This window comes from Eublepharis macularius, chromosome 13 (genome assembly GCF_028583425.1).
Source record: "Eublepharis macularius isolate TG4126 chromosome 13, MPM_Emac_v1.0, whole genome shotgun sequence".
Classification (NCBI taxonomy): Eukaryota; Metazoa; Chordata; class Lepidosauria; order Squamata; family Eublepharidae; genus Eublepharis; species Eublepharis macularius.
Window position 1 is genome coordinate 38,114,670 of NC_072802.1, and position 14,111 is coordinate 38,128,780.

The window sequence follows — 14,111 nt, forward strand, 5'->3', positions numbered from 1 at the left end:
CCGTAAATGAGTCCAACCGGCTAAACCAGGGAAAGACAGTCAACACAATGCATCTGCCAAACAGAATTGCAGAAACGAAGGGTGTGGGCGACGAGTTGGGTCGACCTGTTCACTGCTCGTTTCAGAAGTACATTCTTCTTTCTTCAGGCCAAAATCTATGTGAACAAATCACAGAAGGGAAATATTTTCACACCTCCCCCAATGTTTCAGCAAAACAATATCTTCCCTGTGTAAAACTTACTGACAAGGAACCGCTCTGCATCTTCCAGTTCAAGTCCTTAAAGTAAGTCTAACGAATCGTTTGGATAAGGGGTCTGAGCCTCTCCCATAATTTATACAAACGCTGTGTCAATTTAATTAAAGTGAAAGGCACCAAATTTCATTAAAGTGAAAATCACCAAATCCGACTCTGCTGCAATTTTAATCAATGCAAAAAATGCAAAAAATGCAATAAATACCTTAAGATGCACTGAGACTGAGACCTGCTTATGAATACTGACACTATGTAAAAGTCCTTACTGAATAAATATTGATATCAAAACTATGGTGTGAAGAACGATCATAGAAACGATGAATAGTCCAGTTCGTTGTTTAGACCACCAGGGGACACTGTGCGGAGGCGAAAAATCCAACGTGCCTCCGCTTGCAATAAGAAACGGTTTGCATTACCAGGTTTGTTAACCCTTTCCAGGACCGTAAAGACTAGTTCTCTCTCACTACTATGCTGAGTCATAAAATGCTGGGTGAGGGGAGCCTCCTCGTTCCGAGTCCGTATTTTAGAGAGGTGTTCCTGGATCCTCAAACGGACCGGGCGGGTGGTACATCCAATATACATCAGTTTGCAACTACACTGGATCAAATAAACCACATTTGGCGTGGAGCAAGTTGAAAAGTTTTTGGACTCCAGTGGGTTGTTGTAGACTGGATGAATAATGGTTTTAAGGTCTACACAAAGGGAGCAAACATTACAACGGCCACAGGGGAAATGCCCCTGTGGTACATTACTATCAGCGGTCAAAGTTTTCATATCCGAATGCACCAGGATGTCCCTTAGACTTTTAGTCCTTTTATAACCGATCTGTGGTGGGGCCTCGCAGCCCGGCACGTCAGCTAGGATATGCCAGTTTCTCCTAATCGCTCCTGCAATTCTCCCAGATAGGGGCGAGAAATGTATAGCCCATGTGATTCTCTTTTCAGGTCTATTCTCTCTCACCTTATAGGTAAGTAGATCTCTCCGGGCGCACCGCTCTGCTCGTAATTTCGCTTGTTCTATAACCTGCTTAGGGTAGCCCCGTGATCTAAAGGCTTGACTCATGGTCCTGGCTTCCTTGATGTAATCAAAATAGTTAGTGGCATTCCTCCTAATTCTTAAAAACTGCCCATAAGGTATATTCCGCTTAAGGACAGAGCGATGGTGAGACGTGAACTCTAAGTATGCCGCTCTGTCCGTGGGCTTGCGAAAGGGCCTGACGCCCAGTTGGTTGGCTGATCTCTTGAATACCACCACATCTAAAAAATTGACCTGGTCCAAACTACCCTGGTTTGTGAAACGAATGTTGGGGTCCAAACTGTTGATCCAACTCATCAGTGGTGCAACTGACTCTGCATCTTTAATTATCAAAAAAATGTCATCAATGTATCGTTTCCAACACACAATATGTTTAAAAAAGGGATTCATATCTTCCGCATAGATGTAGCGGTCCTCCAAACTGGCCATATATAGATTTGCTATACTCGGGGCCGCAGAGCAGCCCATGGCCACTCCCTTTGTTTGGTAATAGAACTGGGACTCGAAACGGAAATAGTTATGTTCCATAATCAAGTCCAAAAGATCCAACAAAAAATGGGTGGGTGGAGACCTAGGATGTCTCCGATCCATTACAACTTCAATCACTTGGCGTGCCTCCGAATGTGGTATTGAAGTGTATAGTGACTGTACATCCATGGTCAACAGAAATGAATTGTAAGGTATAGTCAAAGACTCCACAAAATTAATGAAGGAAGTGGTGTCCTTAACATATGATTTAGTTTGGACCACAAAAGGTTGTAGAATATGGTCCAAAAAAATTGCCAAAGGCTCTAAGATCGAATTAGAGGCTGACACGATCGGGCGCCCGGGAGGCGGGTAGATGTTTTTATGGATCTTTGGGAGACAGTAAAATACTGGCACCCGTGGATCTCGATTGAGTAAATCCCTGTGTAAATGCTGGCTGATATAGCCATTTCCCAGGGCATCATCTAGTGTGATTTTAACAATCCTCCCTACAATAGCTGTGGGGTCTTGATTAATGGGACGGTAGTAGTCCCTATCAGATAGTTGGCGTAGAACCTCCGTTCGGTAAACCTCCCGGTCTAGAATAACAACACCCCCGCCTTTGTCTGCTGCTCATGGGTGAACTGATAAAATCCAGAGGGGAGAGAGAACCAAACACTGTGGTAAACTGTGTATGATCCAATTCCAAAATTAACTTTAGAAATCTTCCTTGTTAACATGCAATTAAAAAGATATGGCATATAGGAAGAGAGAAATTCTGGAATAATAGAAAAAAGGAACGCCAGAAACATGTTCATTCCTAACTGGCAGCCTATAACAAAATTCCATAAAATCAAATACATTAACAGGAGCTCAGTGACAAACATTTACTTCCACATCAGTCAAACAGTAAAGAGTCCAGTAGCACCTTTAAGACTAACCAACTTTATTGTAGCATAAGCTTCCGAGAACTACAGCTCTCTTTGTCAGATGCATCTGAATAAAGTTGATTAGTCTTAAAGGTGCTACGGGATTCTACTATTTTGCAACTACAGACTAAGAGCCAAGCTACAAGTGATGCCTTACACAGGTTGGACACTTGTCAGCTTCCCTCAAGTTTTGATGGGAAATCTAGGCGTCCTGGTTTTACAGCTTGGCTCTCCATTACAGCTGCAAGACCAGGATGCCTACATTTCCCATCAGAACTTGAGGGAAGCTGACAAGTGTCCGACCTGTGTCAGGCATCACTTGTAGCTTGGCTCTAACATGGCTAATTCCTCTACATCAGTCAAAACATCTTTAGGGAAACAGGGAGCATTTCTCTAAGCTATCACGTATATTGACAATATATAAATTCAGGCTATGCACATGTTCTTGCCATTAAATGTATTTAGACCTCTATCAAAAATCAAAGTACTGAACTGTAATAATATTTTTTGTGCTCTTAATAAAGATTGAAATTACTTCTGTGCCTATGGAGGCTGCTTAACTTTATTATTAATTTGCTTTATATTTTCCACCAAGACATTCTGAAATGTCATTCATAAATAAAAAAGAAAAACCTATAAAAAGAATCATGTAAATTAAACATATGAATGGGCCCAGCTTGGCATTATAATAATGCATTTAATCATTTATGCTTTGGCAATAAGAAAATGTATAAATAGCCTCAAATACAAGTGCTAAAAGATGCCAAAAATTGAAGGTGGGATATTGACATCATCAGGTACACTGGCTTTATCCTTGCTGCCAACTTAAGAGGAGAGCGGGGGAAATAACAGCCTTATAATATACTGCAAATACTCGTAAAAGTATAACTAATTAACACAAAAGATTGGATCCCCCACAAAAAGCACATAAGAGGAGCTGGTGGAACAGATTTTTCCTTGACTTTTTGCAGTAGCTTCTCTCCAACCCCCCTCCCCCTGTGAGGTTTGGGGGACCCTTACAACCAATGCAGTGAAGTCCAAAGGGGTGCAGTGTGGAGGGGAATAATTTTGACCATAGCTCCTCTTCTTTCCTCTTCTGGAAAGGTTCTGCACATCTCTGGGGTGACGCCAGATGTCTCTTGGGTGACACCTGACCTCCCTTGAAGTGAAATTCTGAGTAGTCTTCCTTAGGAGAAATAGACAATGGGATTTTGAGGAAGACCAAAACGTTAATACAGTTACAGAAATATTTCTATTTAAGGTGCTACTCAGGATTAGAGATGGGCACGAACAGCAATACGAACAAAAAAAAAGCCATGAACAGCCCAATCTGCTGTTCGCGAACAAGCTATTCGTGAGGCCCCATTCTAAATGAACAGGTGGCAGGTTGTTGAAAGCCTCGTTCGTTGCTGCTAATTGCTGTTCGTCAAGCCAGACAGTCTGGCACCTACAATCAATTCCCTTGGCAACTTAGGCAGGGATTGTCTGAACTCTGTCTGAAGTCCTGCTGTTGCCCTGGAAACCCTAATCTAAGCCCAATTTAGCTTGATATGCAGGTCTTCCTTCCAAGTGTGGTGCTCCAAATTTGTTATAAGGGAACAAAGACCATGGGGGAGGGGGCTTCCAGCTCTGGCTTTGGAGAGGGAGAGACAGTTGCTGTTGGCATTTTGATAGAGAGAGTGCATTGGAGCTTGAATTTTCTTTGTATGTGGTGGGATAGGGATCTAGCCCTTCAAGTTCCAGGGCTGCTGCCAGGCTCTGGGACAAGCTATTATTTATTATTGGTACCTTTCCTGCTGCCTGCTCAGGTAAGGTTTCTGGGAGTGGTGTAGTAGCGATCTGCCCCTTCAAGTTCCAGGGCTGCTGCCAGACTCTGGGGCCAAGATATTATTTATTGGTACCTTTCCTGGTGCCTGCTCAGTTCAGGTTTCTGGGAGCGGTGCAGTAAGGATCTTGGATGATGGCTGGAGGAGAGCCTGCTGGCCCCCACGAACAGCAACCACAAACTTGTTCGTGAACAGGGCCATATCCGTGGTTGTTTGTGAGTCCCTGTTTGTGGATGGCAACAAACAACAAACATCATGTTCGTTTTTTTTTTTCTGTTCGTGCCCATCTCTACTCAGGATGTTCATGACAACATCTCAGTTGCAAGAAACCCTGAGATTTGTGTCCCAGTTGAGTATCCAGACCCCATCGAATACTGTATGTTTCAAAGCTCCTGGTTAACTTGCACATACCACAAAATTCCATGTAGTATTTACTATCAATTATTATTTAGTGCATTTTTATCTTACTCTTCCTCCAAGATTTTCAAGTTGGTATGTATCATTCTTCCCTCTTCTGTGTTAAACTCACAACAACCTTTTCAGGTAGACTGAGAGAGTGACTGGCCAAAGGTCACTCAGAAAGTTGAATGGCAGAGGAGGGATTTGAACCTAGGTGTCCCAGAGCTCAATTTGGCACCTGGACCACTATACCATTCCAGGTCTCAATGGCAATTCTTTCTGAATAAGTGTGGTTTGGATGAGTTTTCCTGTTTTGTCAACTTTTATGTTAGCTGAGAACTCTGATAAAAAGTTCATTCATAAATGAATGAAAACCTTACAAAGAATTAACTTAGACAATGAAATAGACAAGTAATGTGGGGGGGGGGGGAGCAAGCAGCTGTATTTTATCCAAGGGTGATAATGAACTTGCTGGATTAATGTTGCCTAATCCATGTAACTATTGATTTGGCTATAATGTGTGTTGTGTTTTATAATTAATGCTGTTATACATTACTGCTCCCCCTTTACCACATCAAAGTATTTTAATAGCTTGCAAAAGAAAGTAAAACTCAATGCACATGTATCAGAATCTTTTTGTATCTCAAAAATGAAATGGTAGATGGCACCCCAAAGCATTAATGTATCATATTTTCTGCTTGGATCTTCTCTTAATTCTGTACTGACTGTTCTAAAACACTAGTAACAATTGAACCAGGAGGCTAAACACTGCATTGATAGCAGAAAGTAATATTTAATAGTAATATTTAATAATAGTACTAAACAGTAATATTGAATAGTAATAGTAATGGGGTTGGTATTGCAATCATATTGCAATCCTTTTGTTTGATGGTACAAGAAGCAGACATGCAGCAAAGTTTAATGAAAACTACATATTTGATGCTGCATGGAAGTATCCCAAAGACTAATAAATTTGTGAATATTATTACTGGACCTTCAAAAAAAAAAAGCATCAATGAACATGTAGTAGTGTAAATAAATCAGTTCCCGGACACTGCCCAACAATTAATCGTATTTGCATTAGACTGCAATGAGAATATTTTTGCTTTTAGAAATTCTTTTTGCAGTAATCCTAAACAGAGTTGTACCTATCTAAGGCCCAAAGTAGATGTTACAGCATCCATAGGTCCAACCTGTGGGTGCTGCCCCCATTTTAAAAATGACTTCAGGCCATTTAAAATGCTTCAAAGGCCCAATTCTAATCAGAGCCACAGTCCCAAGATGTTATGGTGACTACAGGGCCATTCTTGCTTGACCAGCTGAATCCAGAAGTTGGTCAGGGAGACTGCTGCTTGGCGATAAGGCTATGGGGTCCCACAGGGTTACATCTTGTCCCCAGTCCTCTTTAACAGCTACACCAAAATGGTGGGGGAGATCATCAGGGATTTGGAGTAAGGTGCAACTAATACATGGATGACAACTGCCTCTATTTCTCAACAGTTGAGTCAGATGGGTCTGTGGAAGTCACAACCAGGTTAATGGGATAGTCAAGGCTGAGGAGCTGTTGGTCAGTAGAAAAGCTACTCACAGGCCTTGGAGTCGGCATGTTGGAAGGGAATTCTACTCCCCCTAAAGGGTCAGGTTTGTAGCTTGGGGGATGCTGCCAGATTCTGGCCTACAGATGGAAGGCCAGGTCTCCCCTGTCACACAATGATGCTGTATATGATCAGCTTCAGCTGATCTACCAGCTGTGACTGTTCTTCAGAAAGCATGATTATGCTTTCTGGTTACTCCCAGCACTTTATGGGGGGCTGCCTTTGAAAAGAGCCCAGTTTTAATATTTTATGTTTTTTTATTATACTTTATTTTGTAAGCCACCTCAGGAAGGTTCCCATTACCAAGAGATGGGGAGTGGGAGAGAACATGGTTAAAATGGTCCAGGAATCCTTCTTGACTATTTTCTCTCATTCGTCTTGGTCAGAAACTGGACATGTTCTATAGCTGGCTTCAATTATGCCATAGCATCCCACAAGGGAATAGATACTCAATACAGTCTTCTTGACTTTTAAAAAGGTTTCTAAGGTTTGGCTGTTGCAGGAGAACTTCTTCTGACAGCTATATGGTCACTGAGAGGCTGTGTATGTGAATGGTATGATATGTACCAATGTGGGACTGATGTTTATTTTCAACGTTTTACTATAGGAGGGTTTTAGTTCATGCTAATTTGGATGCGGAGAGGAAATTGTTATTTAAGTTCTTGCTCTTAGCCTAGCTGAGCTTTTTTTTTTTTTTTTAGGGCGGAAGACTATAAACATTTAACATATTATGGAACATTCATTTTGGGTGCAGAAAGGATACAGATTGCAAATAATTTTAATGAATTTTAAATGTCCTGGATAGGACTGGTGGAAAAGTGATGGCTAATTTGGAAATAGAGATTCCTGACCATTCACTTGACTTTATAGGGGATCGAACCTCTCTCTTTTCCATCATTTCCCTATGGCTTCATTCCAAAAGGAGGAAGAAATTCAAATTCCAAAGTATTAAAGAAAATGTCTTTGTCTTATTTTTCTACATCACTTTCATATACTTAGCTTTGTTATTTTGGTCACCAAGTCCCTGTAAATGTCAGCATCATAAATAACTATAATGCCTCAGCCTTCTTAGTTTATTATTTCTTTTCAGAATGCAGCATTGCCTCTCTCTCTCTCATATATATATATAATCTGAATATAAAAGTAAATTCTTGTACATCCTGGGTTTTTCTCCCCAGACAATGCATAAAAATAAATATTATTTGAAAAGAGTAAAATGTCAAGATTGACTGTGTGTGCACATCTATAAACCAAATTAAATAACAAAACCAGACACTGGCTGGTAATTCCCTTTTTTCCATCTATCCCCACAATTCTTAATCATATTAAAAAGTGGCAGTGAAAATTACAGGACCCAATAACGTTCACGACTTGGATGAAAAGAGGACTTGATCGTTCACAGGATTCCATGTCTTTGGAATGCAAATGAGGAACTGTAAAAAAAAATCCTTTTACAACTGAAATGAACATCGTATCCATACTGCACATTTCTATTGGTATTATGTCAGTCTAACAGCAAATCAGAGCAGTGAAGTCAATGGTTTTAGAAGAGTGTGTTTCAGTTTAGGATTGTACTTTAAGTGTGTTGGGAATCACAGTTTGATAAGAGTGCTAGAAATTCTTTTTTAGAGATCCCATTGAGAAACTACTGTTCCCAGTGTTCATTGAGGAGATACAATTGCCATGAAACAAGTAGAAGCTAGGGGGACCCCTCCCCCCCTTTAACTGATACTCTTAACATTGATTCCATGATTCTGAAACAAATCAGTCCATATTAGTCTACTTTAGGGTTTCCCTCTTTTTGTTAAGTCACTTTTTCTACTTATTTGAGGAGCCCCCAGAGCATGTAAACCCTTAACTTTCTGTGGTTTTCTTGGCTTTGCTTTTTTTACCACCATTTTTGAGGCAACCATTTAATAATACTAATAATAACATTCGATTTATATACCGCCCTTCAGGACAACTTAATGCCCACTCAGAGCAGTTTACAAAGTATGTCATTATTATCCCCACAACAAAACACCCTGTGAGGTGGGTGGGGCTGAAAGATCTCCAGAGAACTGTGTCTAGCCCAAGGTCACCCAGCTGGCTTCAAGTGGAGGAGTGGGGAATCAAACCCGGCTCTCCAGATTAGAATCCTGCGCTCTTAACCACTACACCAAACTGGCTCTGATAAGTATCAAGCAGGGGGATTATGAGGAATGGGAGAAAGGGAGAATGATAGGATAATCCCTTCTCAAAAATCATCCCTTTCAAGATCCAGACTCTCAACATTCTGTGCTTTGGAGAATATTTGTTCTGTATTTGCTAGTGGGTAGTTTTCAAGGGGTTAATTTGTGAAGTCATACTTTCCTCCATACTTGTGCAATCTCCCAAGTATGTAGAAACCTCTTTATTGCCCGTGAGTGGCTCTGTTGTGCTGCTTCTCTGATTTATGTTTAATCATACCATTAAATAAGGTGATGGGGTGGAGTACAGGGCAACAGACATTTTGCTATAACTTTGTGTTGCCATAGTCTGTCCTGTGTGCAATAGTTTTACATTCCCCTCTTCTACTCAACTGATTTTGATATATGTTGCTAGTTTTTCAAAATGCCAAGATAGAGCCCATTGCCTCTTATCTTTGGATTCCATGTTCTTGAAGCTGGTGCAGAAAGATATTGTAAAGGTTGCACACTCAATGAAAGATAATCTTGTGCAAGGAATGCTTATTTTTATTATATTTTTATTTATCACTTCTATCTGACTCTTCCTTCCAAAGAGCTCGATGTGTCATATGCAGAGTTATCCTGTGTTAAGATGGAAACAATAATACGACTTTTGTTGTTATAAAATTAGGTGTGGAGGTGATTGATTTGAGGGCTGCCAACTTTTAATTCAAAAATGCAACCCTGTGGTTCAGTGTGGGAGAAATGGAACCAAGGCAGATACAGGAGAAAATATTTAGTGGGTCAAAAATGAAACTCAAGAATGCCAGTGTGATATAAAATGTCAGATGGGGAGTGGGAAGACATAATTAAATTCACTGAAAGACCTTGAGCCAGTCATTCTTTCTCAGCCCAGCCAAGCTAATGGGGTTATAAAGATACAACTGAGGAAAAAAGAGCCATGTACACTGTACCAAAAGCTTCTTGGAAGAATGTGATACCTGTGCTTCAAGTATGATCCTACTGGGTGGCTATTTGCTGTCTAATGTCAGTCCTAGAATTGCTTGTGCTCTGTTTCAGCATTTCTTCAACTCTGTATCGGATTCTTGCTAATGCTATGTCTTTGTAAATTTGTATTTATTTACTCTATGGCATTGTATATGGAAATGTCCTTGAGATTGACTGTACTAATGTCACATTATGTAATCTACCTTGAGTCTCAGGGTCAAGCTACAAGTGATGAATGACACTTGAACAGCAAGTGGATCGAGTGGAGAGCAAGTGGAGGGCAAGTGAACAGGGAGGAATACACGTGCCGTTCAAGTGACATTCATCACTTGTAGTTTGGCCCTCAATGAGAAAGGTGGAACAGAAAGAAAGAAAGAAAGAAAGAAAGAAAGAAAGAAAGAAAGAAAGAAAGAAAGAAAGAAAGAAAGAAAGAAAGAAAGAAAGAAAGAAAGAAAATGCAATTGATAGTTTAATAGATTAGCTTCTGAGGGGCCAATGGGCTTATTCTTTGTTTACTCAATACAACCAAAGAGATTAATTTAAATGTTCAGATCGATATGTATTCTTGGCATATGGTTCATGAATGGTACTCAAAATGGTATTAGCCCTGAAACAGATGCATTTCTATTTCTTTTCCCACTTCAAGTATTCCATTGAAGAATGCCCAGACATTTGTTCCTCTTTCCAATCCATCTGAGCCCCTCCTTTTTTAAAACTTAGCCTGTGAGATTGTATAAACCAAACTGCAGTTTTGCAGCCATGGGTCATATGGGAATTGCCCTACCGGTTCACACCTGGTAGGTTCATGAAGTCTGATATCAGAAGCTACTTGCTTTGGCAGAAAACAGATTCCATTAGAGAATGTGCCAGCCACTAAATGAGATTCGGAGGGCCTGGAAAGACTGTAGAAAGAGAAACACTTCCAACATCCCAGCCAGTCATAGCTGGGGAAAAACACAAAACATTCTTTGACCTTTTTCTCTTTGCCAAGTCCTTCCGGGAGATGTGTTGGCTTGATACCACTTATCTTGACAAGACGTCAGCTAGTTTCTCATTATTACTCCCCAACAGGAAAGATGGAAACTTTCATCAAAAAAATTATTTATTTCTTCAGCTCCCTTGAGATAAGCCATGTACCAATGGTTAGCAAGCCATTTACATTGATAATTTTATTTCATTCACATTCAAATGCAACTAAATATTTAAAAATTCCACCAGCCTTTTCAGGGACTTTCAAACCTGGAGGACAATGCTGTTCACAGCAATACGTATTTCTTTTAATAGAATTGTAAAGGTTCCTAAGACAGCATATAGAAACCATTTAATTTTTTGGGGGCCATTTGGTTGCAGTTCTGCATACAAAGCCTTTGCCCTGACAAAACTCCTTCCCCCCCCCAGATATATAATAGATATCAATAGAAACTTGAGTTGCAAAGGAGAAGAAGGATGCTGCTGTGTAAAATGGACAGATTTCTTCCCCCCATATGACAAACTGAATGTATGTCTGCTGGTTCACACATATGTGTTCATCACATTACTTCAGTAGAAAAGAGCAAGAGTCCAGTAGCACCTATAAGACTAACAAAATTTGTGGTAGGGTGTGGCGGGACAGGCGCTGGCTCTTAGTCCGGGCAACTGAGCCGCTGTCAATGGCCTGCTAGCCCCGCTATCCGCCTCCCACCATCCCTGGTGGGCATGGCTCACACTCTTTGTCACTGCCATCACTCACTGAATTGTACACTGCCTGACTGAGGGGCAGTGAGACCCCTCTGGCTGAATTTCCCTACTGGGAAGTGAATTCCCCAATCTTTGGGTGGGCCCTGGAGAATTGGCAACCCACCAAGGTCTGGCCTGATCAGTTTCTCCTGGGCTCCCTCTCTTCCTGTAGCGTGCCAAGTGGGGGAGCTTACGTAGTCAGAGCACCACAAGGTCCTTTATATTCCAAAAAAGTATAATTTAATAACTATATACAGAGCACTATATACAAAGCAGGTAAAGGCACAACACATAGGGGTAGACCCCCCTGTTCAGAACTCATAGGGCAGAAAATCAAACTGAAGAGAACCGCTGCCTGCTTTCCCTACCACACTGTTCCCTACTCTACCTTAAGGGGGTGGTGGTCTGAGGGAAGGTTCACTCTTTTTATTTCCTTTGTGCTGCCTCCCAGGCCCTCCACATTTAGGGCCTAGGCAACCGGGTTTCACCCAGCAGCAGGAGCCTCTCCTTCTTCAACCAAGAAGGCGACTCCCTTTTTCCTCAGGATCGGCTGGGTCTATCTATTCAGGCTCCACCCCTTATTTTTCCCACACTTTCTTGGCCCGGGGCAGCTGGGAGTTGTAGTCCAGGAAGAAGGGTGTCCCACACCAAGACTCCTGCAGGCCTCTCCCTGGCCCCACAGCCCATCAGACCTCATGGGGAACATTTCCTCCCCTTTCTTTAAAGACAGATTAACAGCAACTGGCACTCATTTCACCTCTGGTAACCATTTCGTTACATAGGGTATGAGCTTTTGTGAGCCGCAGCTTACTTCTTCGGGTACCAGATGATGTCTGTTTGTACCTGTCCAAGTTTCTTCACAAGGTTGATGGATTTCCATTCTGTTCATCTAAATGTGGTGCCTTCCATGGAGATAGATCAAAATGCGTAGCCGTGTTAGTCTGACTGTAGCAGTAAAAAAGAGCAAGAGTGCAGTAGCACCTCTAAGACTAACAAAATATGTGGTAGGGTACCCTGCCCTACTGGACTCTTGCTCTTTTCTACTGCTACAGACAGACAAACATGGCTACCCATCCTGATTACTTTAGTTAGTGTTGCAATGAATGAGGGAGTTTAGATTGCAAACTTACTTTTGAACTAATTATGAGTTGAGCCCAAAGTTATTTGAAGTTTGAAATCAGGCTGTAATTAGCTTGCCCCCCTAGCACAGCCATCCCCTTTCCTTTCCTGCTCAGACTTCCCTGGTGGAGTCAGTAGGGGAGCTGAAGCCTCCATCAAGCCATGTGAACACAATGTGGATGTTAGTTCACAAGATCCATGGGAAACTACAGGTCCCAGAAATCCTGACACAAGCCTTCTTCAAACACATTCAAAAGTGCCTCAGACTCTATGAAGCTCTAGTACAGTTACCAACACTGGGCTGAGAAACCCCTGGAGATTTTGGGGGGGGGGCACAGCCTGGGAAGGACCTCAACGAGGCATCATTCAATAAAGCTCACCCTTCAAAGCAGCTATTTTATCCAGAGGAACTGATCTCTGTAGGTAAGATCCAACTTCAGCCCAAATTACCTTATTTTAGCTTGGGGAAATTCAACCATCATAATGACGTGTGTGTATGAATATCATATCTAATATCACAGAACAGATGCAGTCATGTTGCTAGATATCATCTTAAACACTTTGCTTTGCAAAAGATTCAGTTTGCATGTTCAGCTTCCAATCAAGTGTAGAGAAACCAAGTGCTGAAAATCGGTATGTGAACTAGCTCATGATGGCTTGGAGCGGAAATGTGTTTCATACATGTGTTTACCAGATTATGGCTGTTGCTTGAAGTGTCTTTCATATCTGAATGGACCATCACTAATCTAATACCAGCATGATCTAAGATCATAATATATCACACCACAATAACACAATACTTTTTAAGAGGGTCATTTCCTAGATTTGGCTTCCAGCCATTGTGGGCACACAGCCATCAAACACTGTACATTCATCAAATGCCTTATATGCACATGTGAACTTGTGCTAATGTGAATACATGTGGCTGTATGGAATTAATCCACAGCAGTGCATTGCATCTGAAATGATATGAGGCAATAGTTCTGTCTGTTTTATCTGAAAGATCGATTCACACATACAAATTTTCACCAGCTACTACAGGCCCCTGAACCGCTAAACATGTATGTATGAATGACCCCTTGGCGTTTATCTTGCAGGATGCGAATTTATCTGTAATTTCTGTCTGTCTTATTTTGCTGAATGATGCCAAAAATGATTGTGCATAAGAAACAATACAAAGTTAAATATTTGACATCTCAGACTCTGCTGCTTGGGATGAATAATGTTGTTTTGTATATAAATATCATGATAACAAATGGCTTTAAATGGTCTTTAGTTTGTTGAGAAGATCCATGTGTCTCTTTTTGTCAGTATCCCCCAACACAAACACGTATGAATCTCCTTTGCTGACACAGAATGGTATCATCCATTTTCTAACACTCGGGAATCAAACAGGCTCAACAGATTTGTGTGTTTGCTTCAGAACTGATCTGACTGGACCAGCTGTCTTTTGTGACAGCCCCAAACAGCTGCTTGCCTAGATAACTGTGAGTTGTTACGAAACAATTTCTTCTGCAGAACTCCTTCTTTTATTAATATAACTTTAAAGAGAGTTAAGATTGTGAATTCTCCTCCCAATTCTCCTTAATTGAATAATCAAATTTTAGCATTGTGTATGA